We start from the raw sequence: 19,018 nt of genomic DNA, 5'->3' as shown, positions 1-19,018 counted from the left end.
TTCAACAAACCATTACACATGATCATACAAGGAACTGCGAGTACAGGAAAATCATACTTGATCAATTGTATAAAAAATATGTTACGCGAAAATTCACCACAACAAAAAAACCCAATACTCGTACTAGCTCCTACTGGAATTGTTGTATTTAACATTCATGCGACAACTATTCATTCAACACTACGAATCCCCATCAAAGAAATGCAACCACTACATGGCCAAGCACTAACAATGTTCCAAGAAAAGTTGAAGGACATAAGATATATACTCATTGATGAGATGAGCTTTATAGGTCCGAAACTATTGTTGAAAATAGATAGCCAACTTCGCAAAGCTTTCCCTCATCATTAACATTCATACTTTGGAGGCGTATCTATTATTTTCATTAGAGACCTCACCCAACTACCTCCTGTAATGGATAAACCAATATACACATCGCACTCAAATGCCATAACACTTTCGAACCAATTTACAACAGTTATCACCCTAAAACTGATGTTTCGCCAACAAGGGCAATCTCTAAAGCAATCACAATTCCACCAAACACTACTAAACATACATAGTGCACACCCGACCCAAGAAGATTGGCAGAGCTTAATGACACAAACAAAAGACCAACTAGCGCCAGTTGTGAATAAGCAATTTGATACTGCAGTCCACCTCTTTGCTACTAATGATATGGTAACCCTTCACAATAAACGAATGCTAAAGGAATTAAATCATCCGATTGCAATAAGTAGAGCTACAACAACTACAAGCAAAACAACTATTGATGTTGACAATGAACAACTTGAAAAGCAAGTCCTACTGTCACCAAGACAGTGAATCATGCTCACAACTAACATATGGACACAAACAAGACTTGTCAATGGAGCTCTTGGTGAGATAATTGAAATAATTTATAGCTCTGATTCCAAGCCACCTGACATACCAATGTATATCATGGTCAAATATGATAACTATAGTGGTCCCCAGTGGCACCCAAACGACCCAAAACTTGTACCCATAACACCAATATCACTAGGAAACCTTAGGCAACTACCAATAAAAATGGCATGGGCTATGACCATAAATAAAGCTCAAGGTTTAACACTACAGAAGGCAACCATCAATATCGGTGCAATAGAAAGACAAGGTCTAACATTTACTGCAATCTCCAGAGTGAAATCCTTAGAAGACCTCCGGATTGACCAAGTATTCTCCTATGAGTGGTATGCAAAGATGGAAAACAATCCATACACGGTACTAAGGAAAAAGAAAGAAGCTCGACTGCAACAACTATCCGGATAAAAAAAAAGTATGCTTCGTGAATCATTTTCAAAGAATTATGCACTGCTTTAGCTCAGCCAAATAGCAAAACTCATGTAGTAACAAGAATTTTTGGGTATGTTGCTCATGGTTTGTTTATCTTGTAGGTGTCATCGGTTTTGGCCAATAAAATCTTCATTCAAATATTTGCATTCATCAATGTACAACTTTTCGACGGGTTAGAATATAACTGCACATGACATGTTGTTAGACTACTGTATGTTATTTTGTATTTTTGGATTTGTCGTACTTTATTGAAAATTGAAAGTTTGCAACACTGCAGTATGCTGGTTCAACTTGAAATAAACACATGCATATCAGACAAGCAGTGGGATCTTTGGTAAGCAACAAGTGATAAATGTTTTTGGTCAACTGTTAATTAGATTGGCTTGCATTTAAACTGTTTGGCTACTATTTCTCCAACTTCCTCTTTCATTGGAATTTTTAGGGCAAAGCTTCCAGAATCCTATATAGTTTAGGGACATTTTCAGAGTGGCTAATATTCCCTATGTAAATTGTTATGTCACACACCCCTTATTTCAGGAATGTGCTCTAAATGGGGTTCGAGACTAAAGGTCTTCATTTATAATGAAACTAATGGAGTAACAAAGAGGTTAACGAATAAAGTGAAAGACTAGACAATATTGAAAGTCAATAATCCACACTCGATGTAGATCCCCTGTGCACATAATTTCTACTCCATGCTTGGAGCTTTTGTAATATGTAATTCTTAGTTGGATAGCTTCTCCTCCTATGTGTACTTTGCATCTATCTTTGTTCATTGGATTTAACTATTCCTGTTTTTCCAGCCCAAGGAATCTATATCCAGTATTAAATTATTAATCCATGTTATAGCAGAGCACTACGGGTTCAGGGTTTAGCTTGTATCTGAAGCCTATCTTCAACCAATGACCAATAAAATCTTCATTCAAATATTTGCATTCATCAATGTACAACTTTTCAATGGGTTAGAATATAACTGCACATGATATGTTGTTAGACTACTGTATGTTATTTTGTATTTTTGGATTTGTCGTACCTTACTAAAAATTGAAAGTTTGCAACACTGCAGTATGCTGGTTCAACTTGAAATAAACACATGCATATCAGACAAGCAGTGGGATTTTTGGTAAGCAACAAGTGATAAATGTTTCTGGTCCGCTGTTAATTAGATTGGCTTGCATTTAAACTGTTTGGCTACTGTTTCTCCAGCTTCCTCTTTCATTGGAATTTTTAGGGCAAAGCTTCCAGAATCCTATATAGTTTAGGGACATTTTCAAAGTGGCTAATATTCCCTATGTAAATTGGTATGTCACACACCCCTTATTTCAGGAATGTGCTCTAAATGGGGTTCGAGACTAAAGGTCTTCATTTATAATGAAACTGATGGAGTAACAAAGAGGTTAACGAATAAAGTGAAAGACTGGACAATATTGAAAGTCAATAATCCACACTCGATGTAGATCCCCTGTGCACATAATTTATACTCCATGCTTGGAGCTTTTGTAATATGTAATTCTTAGTTGGATAGCTTCTCCTCCTGTGTGTACTTTGCATCTATCTTTGTTCATTGGATTTAACTATTCCTGTTTTTCCAGCCCAAGGAATCTATATCTAGTATTAAATTATTAATCCATGTTATAGCAAAGCACTATGGGTTCAGGGTTCAGCTTGTATCTGAAGCCTGTCTTCAGCCAATGGCCAATAAAATCTTCATTCAAATATTGGCATTCATCAATGTACAACTTTTCAACGGGTTAGAATATAACTGCACATGATATGTTGTTAGACTACTGTATGTTATTTTTGTATTTTTGGATTTGTCGTACCTTACTAAAAATTGAAAGTTTGCAACACTGCAGTATGCTGGTTCAACTTGAAATAAACACATGCATATCAGAAAAGCAGTGGGATTTTTGGTAAGCAACAAGTGATAAATGTTTCTAGTCCGTTGTTAATTAGATTGGCTTGCATTTAAACTGTTTGGCTACTGTTTCTCCAACTTCCTCTTTCATTGGAATTTTTAGGGCAAAGCTTCCAGAATCCTATATAGTTTGGGGACATTTTTAGAGTGGCTAATATTCCCTGTGTAAATTGGTATGTCACTCACCCCTGATTTCATAAATGTGCTTTACTACTGATGGAGTAACAGAGAGGTTAACGAATAAAGTGAAAGACTGGACAATATTCAAAGTCAATAATCCACACTCGATGTAAATCCCCTGTGCACATAATTTCTACTCCATGCTTGGAGCTTTTGTAATATGTAATTCTTTATTGGATAGCTTCTCCTCCTATGTGTACTTTGCATCTATCTTTGTTCTTTGGATTTAACTATTCCTGTTTTTCCAGCACAAAGAATCTATATCCAGTATTAAATTATTAATCCATGTTATAGCAGAGCACTATAGGTTCAGGGTTCAACTTGTATCTGAAGTCTGTCTTCAACCAAAGAGATTTCAGCCTAAGGCTCGTACTTGATATCAAATAGCTAAAACAACTCTCTGGATGAAAAAATTTCCATTAAAAAAAATAATCTTCTTTTGCAGTTTTCATTCAATCATTGAACTAAAGGTTCAACTTGTATCTGAAGCCTGTCTTTAGCCTAAAATGACCAATTTTCTTTTGCAAGCAGTTTAGTTTTATTTAATAGAACTTATCTTTGGTAATCTCCATCTCATAGATATTTGAATTTAGGTTTGAGAAATTGAAGTTATATTAATACTAGCAGCTTAAACTTAATACTGAAACTGATTACATGGTTTACTTTAATCAGAAATCTGCTTATAAAATTATTAGGTATTAATTTGTCTCTAGATCAATGTTGTGGATCATGAGGAAATTTGAAAACTTTTATTCTATTTATTTTTTCAGTAAGTGGGATTTGAATGCTATTGAAATTCATAGTAACTAGCCAGAATACTTTGTTATTTTTACCATCATTAGACTGAGAAAAGTGTGTTAATTGTTTCCAGAAGCACGGAAGAGACTTGAAATTAAATCTTATAACCTAAGATTCTTTTCAGAAAACCACTGGAGCTTCAATGTCTGACCACACAATGCAACTGTTAATATTTTTTTATCAGTGTTCAAAGGCTATGTAAAGATTATAGTAAAATAGAATAGAACGACTATGTAAAGATTATAGTAGAATAGAATAGAATGAAATGGAGAATAGAATAGAATGGCTATGTAAAGATTATAGTAGAAGAGAATAGAAGACTATGTACAAGAGGTTGCCCTTGCCTTCGAAATACTTCTGCATCAAGAAACATATAATGTTCTCAAAGTGTTAAAAAACATTAGCTATAAAAACAAAACCACAGTAGTGCTTCAAAATTAGAATTGTAAAATACGACCTTTAGCTAAGATACTACTACTCACCTGACTTGTAAAATGGAAAGTATCAAACTTTCTTTGTTCGGTGGCTTCTGTGTGTACGCAATTGACTTAGTTCATCTCTCCACTTGGCTGAAAGACAAGAAAAACATGCATCTTAATCAGTAGAGCATTTATTGGCAATCAATGTAGTTCCCATCAATAATTATTAAGTCTATTACCTGCATCAACGTATCTTTCTTCATCAGCAGCAACTGTCATGTTCCGAACAAGACCAAATTCCATGGTAGCAAAACAGGGATTTCCATCAGGCCTGGTAAGAGGCCATACATGGTGTAAGACTTTATGTCGCAGATTGTATATTCATTTAACATAGAGAAACCTGTCTAGTTCTCTGGTCATTAAATCCTGCGATTTATAAGTTCGTGAAGATACTTTAGCAAAACCATTAATTATTTTCATTCCATCGGAGAATGCTATGTGTTTGTTCACTTGTATTGGTACCTGTCAGGCATTATAACAGAAAAATGAATTATTTTCATGAATTTGAGAACAAAAACATTTACATAAAAATCCATTCATGGGGTAACATAAAGCAAGATGCTCGAAAAAATCAAAATTGGATGAAACCTCCTGACAAGTTTCTCAAGATTAATTTTGACAAACCTTTACGGGATATCAGCCTTGCAGGGCAGATTGTGTTTTATGAGACTCCCAAGGACAGTTGGTTAAATGGGGTTCTTTATTTCTCAGTTCCAAAACCAATATTTAAGCTGAGCGGATAGTGATGATTAAAGGGCTTTCCCTGGCTGCCTCGGCTAGTTGCAAGAAACTCATAGTGGAAGATGATTCCTTGATTGTGATCACAGGTTTGAATAGAATGTTTTGTCCGAATTGGAAATGCAGAAGTCGCTTGGAAGAAGCTCTTGTCCTTTGCAAGTGTGCTGATGATATATTCTTCACCCAATACTTTCAAGAATGTAACAACACTGGCAACCTCCTCACCAATGCTGGGATTGAGCAGACCCCTAATTGCCAGCAATTGTGCCAATCCCTGGATGGCCCTAGGCCCACTTTTGTGTACAACTACAGATAGGCCCCCTTAATCCTGTCTTTTTCAACCCCTTATTGTCAGTATGTCCGAGATGAAGCTACTGCAGGTGTCACAGGGGGTCTAGCGAGTAGCAAAGACAAGGAAAGCTCGTTGATTGTGTGTGGGTCCGATTGGGCCAACAAAGCCCCTATTTTCACTGAAAGAAGTCCTTTTGTAGTCAGAGTATTCAGGTATTTGACTGCATGATGCACTAAACGTTTCAATTGTTTTGGAGGATAAATGAAGATAGTGAATAATGACTTGCCACCTATTAATTTCCAGATTGTTAATTACATGTTTGTCTATGTTTTGCCCTTTATATAACGTTTTCATAGTGCTTCCACCTTCTACAAAACTTTTAGCTATCAACCGACCGTTCTGGTATTGTCTGGTTAAAACAAGTAATTAACATATCATGTCACTATATCCACTGTAGTTCATAATGTAGTTGACCAGTCTGCAGGAATTGCAAAATTTGTAGATTCTAAAAATTTAAAATGTTTTCTTCAGCTAGAAAAGAAAAAAAATTACATAATGGAGGTCCCTGGTTTTATTAGCCCAATCAAAACAAATAAGATGGTCAAAGAAATACTTGGTAACATAACCAGGGCATTTTTCAATTTTTAATCTACTTTTTCATCAATTGGCTAATTTTCACAAGGTTTATGACATCAATTTTGTTGGAGATACCATCAGCAATCATCTTAAATACATATGTAGCATAGAAATTAAAAGGGTTGAAGCAAAATACAGGGTACACTAAAATGTGTGATTTTTCAAACTGAGGAATATCTTGCTGTTAAGGTACCATTATTACACCATTCTCTCTGCCAAGCTAGATTTGTGCAAACATTGCAAACATGTTGTCTTATGTAGAAACAACAATCTGTTTCTAGAGGGTGCAGCAGAAGCCATCATTAGTTCATCTAACAGTATGACTGCCAGCAGGGAGAGGTTTGTCTGCATGAGGTCAAACAATTTTTTCTCTTTCTTTTTTCATTACGATACCAGCCTGTTAATCAACTGTTGAAAGCAGAAAGCAGCAGGGGAGTTGACATTTCTCTTAAATATTTAGAAAACTACGGAAAGCAAAGGAAACAAAATGGAAAAGATTGAAGTGAAATTTCATATGCCAACAGGAGGCAATAAAGTATTAGCACAAACAGCATAATAATAATAAGCATTCACTGTGTTTATATAGCCATTACTCTAAACCTTCTTTAGCTAGAATAGGACAGGCAGTCCATCAATCTAGCTGAGAATTTCAAAAGGACTGCCATGCGGCTGACAGTATGAGGAGAAGAAATTTTACTTTACAAGTGATACCGTAAAGGCCTAAGTTCTATTTTAAGAAAATGATTAAATTTAGTAAAGGAGCCAAAACCTCAAATTCAAAATTATGCTTTTATATCCAACAATCTATAGCAGAATAGTAGTTTGAGGAGTGCCCTACAAACTTTTAAAGGTGTCCCACAAAGCTGTTTATTAACTGAGATTATACCATCATCAATCTATAAAACCTGGGATCAGTTCCTATTTAGAGGGAAGACTAGCCCTCAAACAACTGAAGAACATACCTGGAGTATTCTAAATGGAATCTAATTAGTACGAAGAATCCACTGAATTGCGTAGTTTTTTAAGTGTATATAAATCAAAACCTTAGCTTACAGTATCCACCCAAAACAAGAACAAGAAGCTTCCCTCTACGATTCATGAGATATATTTAAAAATCAAAAGTCAGTTCTTTATCAATTTCATCATTTCTAAGATGTTCTTTACCCTGTATTCAGACAAAATTTTGTTTAGTATTTGATGGCTGTTCATTCAGGTACAGATCTAGATCGATCGATTCTCCTCCTTATTGATCTATCCGCCCGCTTATCCGCTTTGTGCAGATTGATCATCCGTTTTATAGATTGATGGTCTCTAGGGTGGGGTTGAGGTTCGGTCATCACAGGATGGAATTGGAGAATGTTTGCAAAGCAGTACAAAAAATCCAACTCTTGCATAATTGCTGCCTAAATAAATGTGAGGATCTTGCTGCATGTGGAATTTGTTACACCCAACTGGAGGATTGTCTTTCAGATGTAAGTACTTTGTTTGATTTCTTGCCTTCTTTTTGATCGATCAATTTATGGTTGCAAGCCTTTCCGGGCTTTCTGCTAACGATTTTTTAAGGTTCTATTTAATAGTAATGAAAATTGTGTGCAATCAATTGTTTTAGTACTCGCTTAACGACTAATAACTTCAATTTGAAATTTCTCATGTTTATATTGACTTGCAAATTTGATTTGTTATTATCAAACAAAATTTTGTATAAGCTAAAAAAAAATGGAAAATATTAGTCATTATGTAACACTTACTTTGAATATAACTTTTTCTACATAGCATATATTTATTGATTGGATAACTAAAATAGCAATCAAAATTTAGATTTTTTAATTAGCTTAGCTTTACTTTTCAATAGAATAAATAAGATATTTAATAGAACAATTTCGTTTATTTATTTATTTATTTTTTTAAATATAATATTAATTAATGTTGCATCCTCAACAAAATCATTTTCCAAAGTCAATTTAAAAAAATATAACAAAATTATATTTATACTATATTGGATCGTGGGAGTAGAAATTTTTGGCTATTGTACTATGAATGAACAAAATTACTAAATACTATATATCCATTTCACCCATTTCACCCATTTCATGTTTATTCCCAGAAATGTCTTTAAAAACTCCAAAGAAATATTGCATAACAATGGGTCAGACAAAAAATTACAGGATATAATTCGATAATACTTTTCAACGTGAAATTTGTTATTGATAATGTACATGTACAATTTTGCCTAATTTGCTGTCATTCAACATGAAATTTGTGATTGATAATGTACATGTACAATTCTGCCTAATTTGTTGTCATTCACATAGACGACGTGAATTACTTGAATGAAGGTCCATTTGAACACAAAAAATTGCCCATTCGAACGGAAAGGTAAAGGGATATTTCTTTGGAACTAAATGTTTGAAATTTGTGATTGTACTCATTGATTCAATCTTCATATTTGTGGTGCATTGGAATCAACTCTATTTATCCTGAGTGAGCAGAGGCTTTATTGTGTGTGAACACAACTTCGTTGATGGTGAAGCATAGTGTCTTCATTATCGGGCTAAGATATATCTCTACATATTGCTATTTTTCAAAAGTACTACTAAAAATACAGTAGTTCACAAGTGAGTCTGGTATTGACTATATACTCATTGTAATATCATTGTACAAAGTCTTTCTTTGAATATAACTTTTATTGTATGTTACTTAGTGTCATATGTATGTCTCCTTAATTTGAACATTATGTTGAACTATGTGTTGAGTTATGTGCTTTTTGAAGCAAATATATATGACAATGCTAAGGTATAATTTTAAGTGCTTGTTGGACTATCATTACCCAAATATTTTAAAGCAACGACTATATGAAAAAACTTAGTTGCTATTTACTACATATTCATTGTAATATCATTGCACAAAAGGATCCTTACAATATTAATTTTATTGAATATTACTTAGTGTGATATTTGTGTCTCCTTAATTTGAATGTTATGTTGAGCTATATGCTTTTCAAAGCAAAAATATATGATAAATATATATATGTAGATTGTTGAGTTTACATTTGCGAATGCATGTCATAAAATACAAGACTTGCCTCTTTAAATATTACATATTTCACTTATATATTTATGTCACGTTTTTCCCTATACAAAAACAATAACCAAATGATCAGACAACTCAGTTTAGACAGATTATTACCAACATACGGAATGCATACGGAATGCACAAGCAGAACATGGCAATTTTTTAAGTCACGCACAAGCAAGAAACTTACACCCATTCAGAATGAACAATTTAACAAATCAATACACCTATTTCCTACAAATGACTTGGTAAGGAGCCATAACAAAAAGATGTTACAAAAATTGAATCATCAAGTTGCAATTAGCGATGCGACAAACATTCGAAGTCAACCAAATGCTAAAGTTTTAGAGTAAGCTACATATCCTACATGTACAATGTGGAAGCATTCCCAGCACGGGACCTTTTGATTAATAAACCTAATCTAACTCTGATAATAATGAAAAAGTCAATCATAATATTAGGCTTTAAAAAGGCCTATAAATCTTAATTTTTCCACTCTTCGAACTCTCAAGTCAATCATAATATTAGACTTAAAAAAGGCCTATAAATCTTAATTTTTCCACTCCTTGAACTCTCTCTCATCCTGATGAAAATCAAGAAGCACTGAATAGATAGTTACATGAATTGTGGAAATCTGTTGGCACTAATCTTCATTTTGCTGAGTTGCATTAGAGAGCATTATGATTGCCATCTCCCTAAAAAGCCTAAAGAGCATAAACACCAAAGCCTAAAGAACATATATCAAATTATATCATTGGATAGTATATAATGATTTTGTCTTTTTTCCCTAAAATTTAAAACTATTTAGAATTATTTTATTATATTATATTTATATTTATATAATGTTTTTATTTTATTCTAAAATTTAGATTACCAACTCTTAATAATAATCTATGAATTTTTTTCAAAGTTTCTTTTATTTTTTGTAAAATTTTATCATATATATATATATATATATATATATATATATATATATATATATATATATATATATATATATATATATATATATATATATATATACACTTACTCTTAATATTAATATGTAAGAATTTTTTCAATTTTTTTAGTTTATTTCAAATTTATTTTATTTTATTCTAAAATTTAGATTGCTAACTCTTAATAATAATCTATGAATTTTTTCAAAGATTCTTATATTTTTCTTTAAAATTTTCTTTACTAGAGTTTTTTTATTTTACTCTATTTTTATTTTTTTTAATGTTTATGACAAAATGCCTATACTCACTCTTATTATTAATATTAATATGTAAGAATTTTATAAGATTTTTTTAGTTTATTTCAAATTTATTTTATTTTACTTATTTAAAGATCATATTCAAAACTCTTTAACAATTATTTTTTTATATTTATATTATTTACTTTTAACTTTTTATTGCAAGTTTGTTTTGTTTTACTCTAACAATATTATTTACTTTTTACTTTTTACTTCAAGATTATTTTGTTTTATTTTAAAATGTATTTTTTTTTCCTCAATGTTTATGACAAAATGTCTATACTTACTCTTAATATTAATGTAAGAAATTTAAAAAAAAAATCATTAATTTTAAGATTATTTTATTATATTTATATTATTTACTTTAAATTTTATTGAATTTACCAAAAATTTGTTTACTTTACTTTTTAAAGATAATATTTAAAATTATTTAAATTTTTTTATTATATTAATATAATTTTCTTTAATTTTTTTTTAACTTGTTGAAAAATTATTTATTTTACTTATTTAAAGAAAATAATCAATTTATATATTAAACTAAAATAATATAATTGAATTAACCTTAGTAAAATATACTTTTATATTATCCACAAATTTCTAATTCCTAATTTTTACCATCCATATTTTTTTCTTTGTAACAAAATTTAGGTTTGCAAAAAAATAAACTTGACTTTTGGTATAGCATTCACATTAGTATATGGTGTACCTACTCCAATTGAAACACCACGTTAATATTAGACCTACTCCACAATACATAACTTCATCTCATCGCATAAATAGGCAGGTGGCATCTTTAGACTTAACAAAATTGGGTAACCCAGACCGCCGGACTGAATAAGGTTATCTGAAAACTCGCATTTGATTTCACAAAAAAATCTCATAATTACTAGAAATGTTGAATAAAAATCATTTCGCTAAGATTATGATTAACATCAATAATACACGATGTAAATTACTTCATGTCAATTGAGTCTGAAATTTATTTTTCAAAGGTACTCATAATTATCACTAATAAATGCAGTTTTCACACTCTGATTTTTTACCTACGACATGATGATTAAAGTATATTTTACTATTGACTAATCATTGCACCTTTGTTTTGGTGCAAGCGCTAATAATATTTAGCATTGAAGGCTTCCATCAAATGTAATCCTTTACCTTCAGCTTTTAAGCCTTTATTGGCAAAGCTTTGGAGCATCAAACATTGTATGGGTAATTATTAACAATGGGGTATTAATCCAAGTACAAAACATATTTCGGTGCTTTTTAAGTTGGATAAAAAACCCATGGTATAGACTGTGTGACAAAGACAAGTATGTCTCTCTCTACATTGGTAGTAAGTAGCTTACTCATTCCAAACAAAAGCAACACCGAGGTTTTTCTTTTTCTAAATTTGAAATTTGGAACTTAATACATTTTCTTAACTTGTAATTGGAGGCATTATCTTCTACTTCAATTGTATTGCACGTGAACTTAACAATTTGTGGCTCACATGTCTTGTCTGTATGGCTCTTGTCAAGATTCTCTGGCACTCTATTCCTTCTTATCACTCCTTATGTGGTCCATTGTGGGTAGCTATCTCTTCACCTCTTTTTTCGTCTCTCTTTGGTCAAGCCTATCCCTTTGTAGATCTTTCTCAAACTTTTCATTCTTGAGCAAATATTATTTGTTGTGAGGGATCACACAAGGCTCTCAATTTTTTAAAAAAATTCAAAGTGAGTTGATAAGTCACTTTTCTATTGTATAGGATTTACCTAGTGTACATTAAATTATATAATATATTACTCACCAACCATGCTACTCAAAACAACAAATGCACTATCCATCTTGTCTTTCAATATAGGTTAATCTTAGTCATCATTTCTCCATTGCCTTTTCAAGTTATTGTATATATTTGCAAAGATCAAGTCTCCAAGGAAGCATACATAGACTTTATGATTGTGATATACTTCTTCATAAACTTGTCATGTTTGTGCAAATCTCCCTCATCCCCTCCTACCAGACTAGATTCTATTAACACTAGATTACATTGGCATTATACTATCAACAAGACTCCATGTACACAGACCCTTTTGTATCTTCCTTTTGTAGCCTCATATTTCACTTGTGATTCTCATGTGTGGTGTGTTGATGCGGGAAAAGTGCGTTAATCCTTTGTCAACACAAAATAGAATGTTAAGTATTAGTATCCTCTCTTGAATAAGGAAATCCCTTAAGTTGTTCAGACTGATCATAGGAGGTTAGCTCAAGGTTCCAACTGTCAGGTCTTGACTACTCAGGATAACTCAGCGGTAATGTGTTTTGTTGGTAAACACGAGGGGACTTACGGATACAACAAGTTGGCCTGCATCTAGTGATGCTTCAATTCTCAAACTAGGGAAATAAAAGCAAAAGGGATAGGGTTTAAAAAACCTAATGACAATGATAGTAACAATTAATGTTGCGGATAGACAAATTTCACAAAAATTAATCCCTTCTTAGCTAGAGATATGCTCACAACTCCACAGGAATAGTGCAAGCTCCAAGGGATAAAATTATTTTCAGATTGTAGATACTCATCTAGGCACCCAATTCTAGCATAGCCTGGGACAAACACCTACAGTTGAACTAAGAACAGTATTGGATTCAAATTAACCATACACAGAGACCTACAATTAGCAACCCCCCAATGGTATGAACCTGAAATCAAATCAAATGCCTTCGCACTTCACCATTAAAATCACTGAACATTAACTAATCTGAAAAAGAGAAACCATGCAAACATAAGAAAACAAAATGGCGAACACCATACTTCAATACTTATTTGTTTGTTTCAACTACCATTACAACAATTTCTGCTCAGCAGTCCTACTGTACTTCTACTCCTAATCTGACTGCTAACCTGCTAACTCTACAAAATCTCTGACTATCTAACCCTTTACAAAGAGAGAGGCACTGACCTTTATAGGTTTTACATTTTGAATCAAAGGCGAAGATTGAAACCATCCAAAGGTTGTGATCTGTCTTCTAGAAGCCCGACAACTTTAGCCCATGTCTAGTAACTCTCATAACTTTTGAACTGCCCCTTTTCAACCACCTTTTCAACTAGCTACAACTATTTTACATCAATTCTGCAAATCAGGTAGTTGAAAAATAACTAACTTGTGTTCTGTTGGGTCCCAAATCAACAGATTGGATAGGTTCTAAAGAAATGCCAACTCCTATGATCAAACCCTCCAATTGACTTGGCCAACTTATAGAGTGAACCTATTTGGTTGCTAACTCTCTCACTTTAGGCTCTGCAGGACCTAGGCGGGTATACCTATTCACCAGTTGTTTTTAATGACCAGTGCTTTTTATAGCAGATTAAGTATCTTGATATGGTTTCCTCCTATATCAGAATGGCATAAGTTCCTAGGATGGAGACATAGCAGATGAGTTCAAGATTGTTGTTGTAGAAGCTATTCGATCTATGTTTCCTACTTAGTTACTCCTATCGCTTTAAAATAACATATGATGAATATGGTGATAAGTGTAATTTGTAAATAGCCAGTGCCTTCTTCGCTGTATGGGCTACAGAGTCATTATATTTTCTTTAGGACTTACTGTGCGAACTTGTGAGACAGTTTTTAAACCCACCCCTTTATGGATTTGTCGGTTATTATTTCTTATGAGATCAATTGAATGCCTATATCATAAGTTGCTTGAATGAATTTAACCCTACCTTTAAGGGACCATTCAAGTAAGCACTGCAAAGAACAATTACAATTCGCAAGCAGAACTTTTATTTCAACCTTATAACATACAACATAAATTTCATTCAAAGAATATGAATAACCTTATCTCCTTTAGATAATATTACAAGCGACTGCCAATAACAAAATGAAATAATCCACAACACATACGCAAAGAAAAACGACTGATCATAGTATGTATTCCATCAAAATTTGTATAACAGAAAACTTACAGGCTGTCATACATTGTTGTTTTGTTTCAACGATATCTCTTACCCCAATATTACAAAAACGTCTCTCATATATATATGAGAGCAAAATTATTTATGAAAAGACATGTCTTTTCGAAACACTAATTGTTAATTTTGAACATTCCTAACAAACTTAAGTAAAAAGAGGTTAAGAATTCCTAAATGATGAATATAATCATCCTCTTTAAAAGTCTTGATCTTAATACTCTGTTTCTTCAATTCTTCTCCTTGTGAAAGGTATTCGAATATCATCTGGTTGACGGTAGGGGCCACGTCTTTGCTTCGATCCAACTTTGACAGAGCTCAATCCTTGATGCTTACAAGTTCATTCTGCAAATCTTCCATAGACATTACTCCTCCTTCTTTATAAATCAAAGGCATTCCAATAGGGCTCCCATCATCCAATTCTTTAAGATCTCCTTTCAGCATATCTTCGAATTTAACATGATCTTCTATATACGAAGTCCCTTCAACCTTCTCCTCTGGCGTCATCACATCAACACTGTTTATCACCTCATGCAATCGTTCTTTTAACCTTTCATGCTCTCTTAATGCCTTTATGGTTCCAGTGTACACCCTCCAATAATGTTCGACATGTATAAGCATGGTGTTGAATCGGTGCTCAATGATATCATTAACCAATTTATCCATCTTTTGCTGGATATTATTTACCTGTTTGGTAGCCTTATCCGCTTGATACTTCCAATACAGAACATCAGAAACATCATCCAAGCTCTGTCCTGTGGGATATGAGGCATATTCACTTAAAGGAGTTCCTGTCTCAAGTTGTAATATCTTCGCTTGTAACTTCTGATTCTCCTCTGTAGATCTTTCATACAAGCCCTTATAGGTAATATTTTCCCTGATCAAAAACTCTGTCTGATCCAAATTTAATTTGGCTACATCCAGGTTCAATTTTGCAGTGACCCTAGAGTCAGTCTTTCCAACCTGATGAATCATGAGGTGTCCAAAGGTTTCTTCGATATCCACAATAATTGGTCTTTTTCCTTTCGGATATAATGCCCATTATAGGAGAGCCTTTTGATCAGGATCATATCCGGAGCCTAGGAACAATTTATCTATCTCTTGAGGCAACACCTGTTGATTTAGGTCCTACTTCTTCAAGAATCCATCAAACAGAAGTGCTGAATTTATGTCCCAACTAGAAAAGATGATAACACCAGCCTCTTTTAATATTTTCCTCCCTTTCTCAGGGGTCATATCTTTCATGAGTGTATCGATTTCATCCTGTAGCCTTTTCATCTGTTCTTCTTCTAGTCTCCTAGCCATACTTCATTTCACATGAGCCCCTTTATACTGGTACAAGAATGAAAGGAATTCCCTTGAAGAAGTGAATCCGTCATCAGCAACAAAGTCCTCATGCTCTGTCATCCTTATATCAACTACATCTTTAATATTGAATTCACCAGTGTCCACATCTACCTCTGCTTCAAAACTAGGGGGATAATCTTCTCTTGGGGAGTCAGCAGGGATGCTACTAGCAGCAGATTTTGGTGACATGTGAGCCAATGGTTGACTATCCTTTTCAGTGTTGATAAAATGGAGGAACTGTGGGGGGACTCTATGCATAATCTCTACCTCATGTTGAAGTAGTTTTTTGGCTATCTCCAAAGGATCTTGGAGGTTTCCAAGTAGGTCTCCATCCACCATCCCCCTTGCTCTTTTCCATTTGAAGGCTTCCCAAGTCATTTCGCTTCTTTCTTTCAAAACCCTGGCCTCTTCCCTTTCAAGATTCTTGATTAAATCATCTAGCATTTTAGCCACATGTATTCCGGCTTTTAGTTTCTGTGACGCCCTTGCATCTCTTATATATCCCTCAGGATCAAAGTTCTCTCTAGGATCACCCAGAGTCATGCCATAATAATCTAATTTATTTTGAAGTAAATGATAGCTTTTGGAACTTTTAACAATAAAATCAGAAAACACCAATAACCCTGGAACAATGGATTGTTTACCAAAATCCGTAAGATGTTTGGCACTGACAGCAGATAATTGTCTCACAATCTCTAGGCTAGCCACCCTGTTTGGTACTGTAATTGGAAGCATGTATGGCTTTCCTTCATACCCAAATACCCTGATTTCTGTGTGATTAAGGTGGCAATACCAGTCACCCCAGTTGTGATCAATCTGAGACTCTGGAGAGAAGTCTTTTGGCCTGAGGAATCTCTTAATTTCAGGAGACAGAGTATAATCTCTATGTTGTCCAAAGGCCGCACTAAGAGGTTTCACAAAATATTCCTGAAAGTGCCAATATTGGTTGTTTATGAATCTTTGATCCCATGCAGAAACCCACAACTGAACTGGTTTCTTCAAACCATTCTTATCATAAGCTTTGATGCTGAAATCGTCTGACCAAAAATTGATTCCTTGTCCACAATAAAGAATGATGTGCATCAATAAAGAATACAACGAGAAATGGACATTTACAAGGTCTCCTTTCAACTTTTCCAACCCATGATTTAGGGCTTCTACAACATAAGTGGCATAGTCAAATGACCTAGGGTCTTTCGATTGTAAATCAGCACATAGAACCATAACCCCAATATCCATGAGAGGATGAGCCTCTAAGCCTAATACTTGGGCTGCAGCATAGTATGTATACTTAAAATACGGATGGAATTGGTTGACATCAAATGGCACCTTGTCATTTTTACTGAATGGAACAAAGGACCCTCCTACTTTTGGCCGGTGAATGGGTAATCTCCATGTCCTGTAGATGTCCTCCAAATTAAAGAATTCTCGCGAAAGTTTCTTTATATCAATTCTCTCTTCTACTTCCCAGTCTAGATCAAATACCATATCAATAGTCTATTTGTTAATCACCACCAAGGGATTCCCTTGGTAGTCGCATATGGTTTTGGTTTTTGGATCATAGCAGTCTACCAGAGCTTTCATTAATTCAACATCCACAAATACATTCGGGACTACCAATTTCCCTAAGTTTTTCTTCCACAAGTTATTTATGGGCTCAGGAGCATCCCTTCTCTTGTAACTAAATAGGAACAACTCATGTCCTCTGATTTCAGTCCATATGTCTCCTAGATGTTCAAATCTATCTTCCAACCCTTCTTCTTCACTCTTGATCTTTTTGGACCTTACACTGGTTGTTGGGCACTGGTCTAGCAAATCCTGAGTCAAAGCTCTACCCTCCTTTTTCTGTCGTTTGGGCTTCTCCTCAGGGTTTAATTCTTTCCCTTTCCTACTCTTTTTAGAAGAAGAAGAAGGTTCCATAATTTTAATTAGTACGAGAAATCACACTTACTTGGAGAACTGTCGAGCTCTTCTGATTGTCGCTTACGAACTTCAGCAAACTCCTTGTAATTTTCCACCTCTTGGCATCAATCTGGTTCTTATGAAAATTCGATCAATTCAACTGTAATTGCATGGGCAACTTGTGCACAGTTAATATCTCTGCATTTATAACGGCTATTCAAATGTTTAAACTTAATTGCAGATGTGACATTCTCCACTTGGGCTTTTAACTCCTTCGCGGGAAGTACTGTTCAACTGAAATGATCGTGAATCTAGTTTTCGATGAAACCCTTGTCTTCGGCTGAATACTTTGATCTTTCATCGAAAGTTCACTTTCATCGATATCACCTTATCGGCGAATGGCCTATGTCGAAAAACTATTTTCTAGTCTCCTCGAAATCATCTTTTCTTCGATGAACTTTCCTTCGATGAGTCATTCATGAGTTTCATCGAAATCATAATTCGATGAGTTCTATTCTTCGGTGAAAGTTCACGCAAGCCCTCCGAAAGCCATTTTTCTTCGATGTCCTTTTTATCGATAAAACCCCTTTGTTTTTGTTCGATATAATGTTATTGACGAGATTTGCTTTTCGATGAATGTTTTTTAAGTTTCTTCGATAGTTGTATTTCCTCGACTTCACCTTTTGCTTTTTGCTTTTCACTTTTTGATGAAACCGGAGTATCGATGAGCGGCTTCTTTTATTTATCGAAAGAGATATTCCGCCGAAGACATCTTACATAGTGTTTTACACGTCATGTTCCATTTCGATGAAAGTATTCTTTCGGTGAAACTCCTTTCGAGATGCTCGACATGATATTTTGGCTAATGATCTTTTAGTTTTTTTCACGCCTATGGGAAGATTTTTTTTTATTTCAAATATAGTGTTCAACATGTTCCCCTTTTGTTTTGAATTACATTAATGGGGCCCGTAGGTAGTCATTTTACAATAAAGCACTTATTTTACAAACATAATGATTTTCTATTGTTTCCAACTCTGTATCCTCTGAGTCTACATGTCTTGTAGCATTTTGTATGTTTGCCACTATCTTCCAAGGACTTGAAAAATGACATCACTTTGGTACTTCTATGTTGTGGTTGTATCTTTCATCTGGTTGAATG

General features: G+C 33.9%; 1 long non-coding RNA gene across 1 annotated transcript; it reads right to left on the bottom strand.

The window, feature by feature from the left end:
* Nucleotides 1–4,531: 4,531 nt before the first annotated feature.
* Nucleotides 4,532–5,257, bottom strand: LOC131067381 (uncharacterized). The gene is made up of 3 exons (XR_009111801.2): nucleotides 4,869–5,257; nucleotides 4,693–4,779; nucleotides 4,532–4,567 (listed from the first exon to the last, which is right to left on the bottom strand). It is a non-coding gene; the product is annotated as an uncharacterized LOC131067381 (long non-coding RNA).
* Nucleotides 5,258–19,018: the final 13,761 nt, after the last annotated feature.

This window comes from Cryptomeria japonica, chromosome 6, assembly GCF_030272615.1.
Source record: "Cryptomeria japonica chromosome 6, Sugi_1.0, whole genome shotgun sequence".
NCBI classification, from domain to species: Eukaryota; Viridiplantae; Streptophyta; class Pinopsida; order Cupressales; family Cupressaceae; genus Cryptomeria; species Cryptomeria japonica.
Note: the sequence above shows the minus strand (reverse complement) of the source record. Positions and strands in the feature narration are given on the sequence as shown.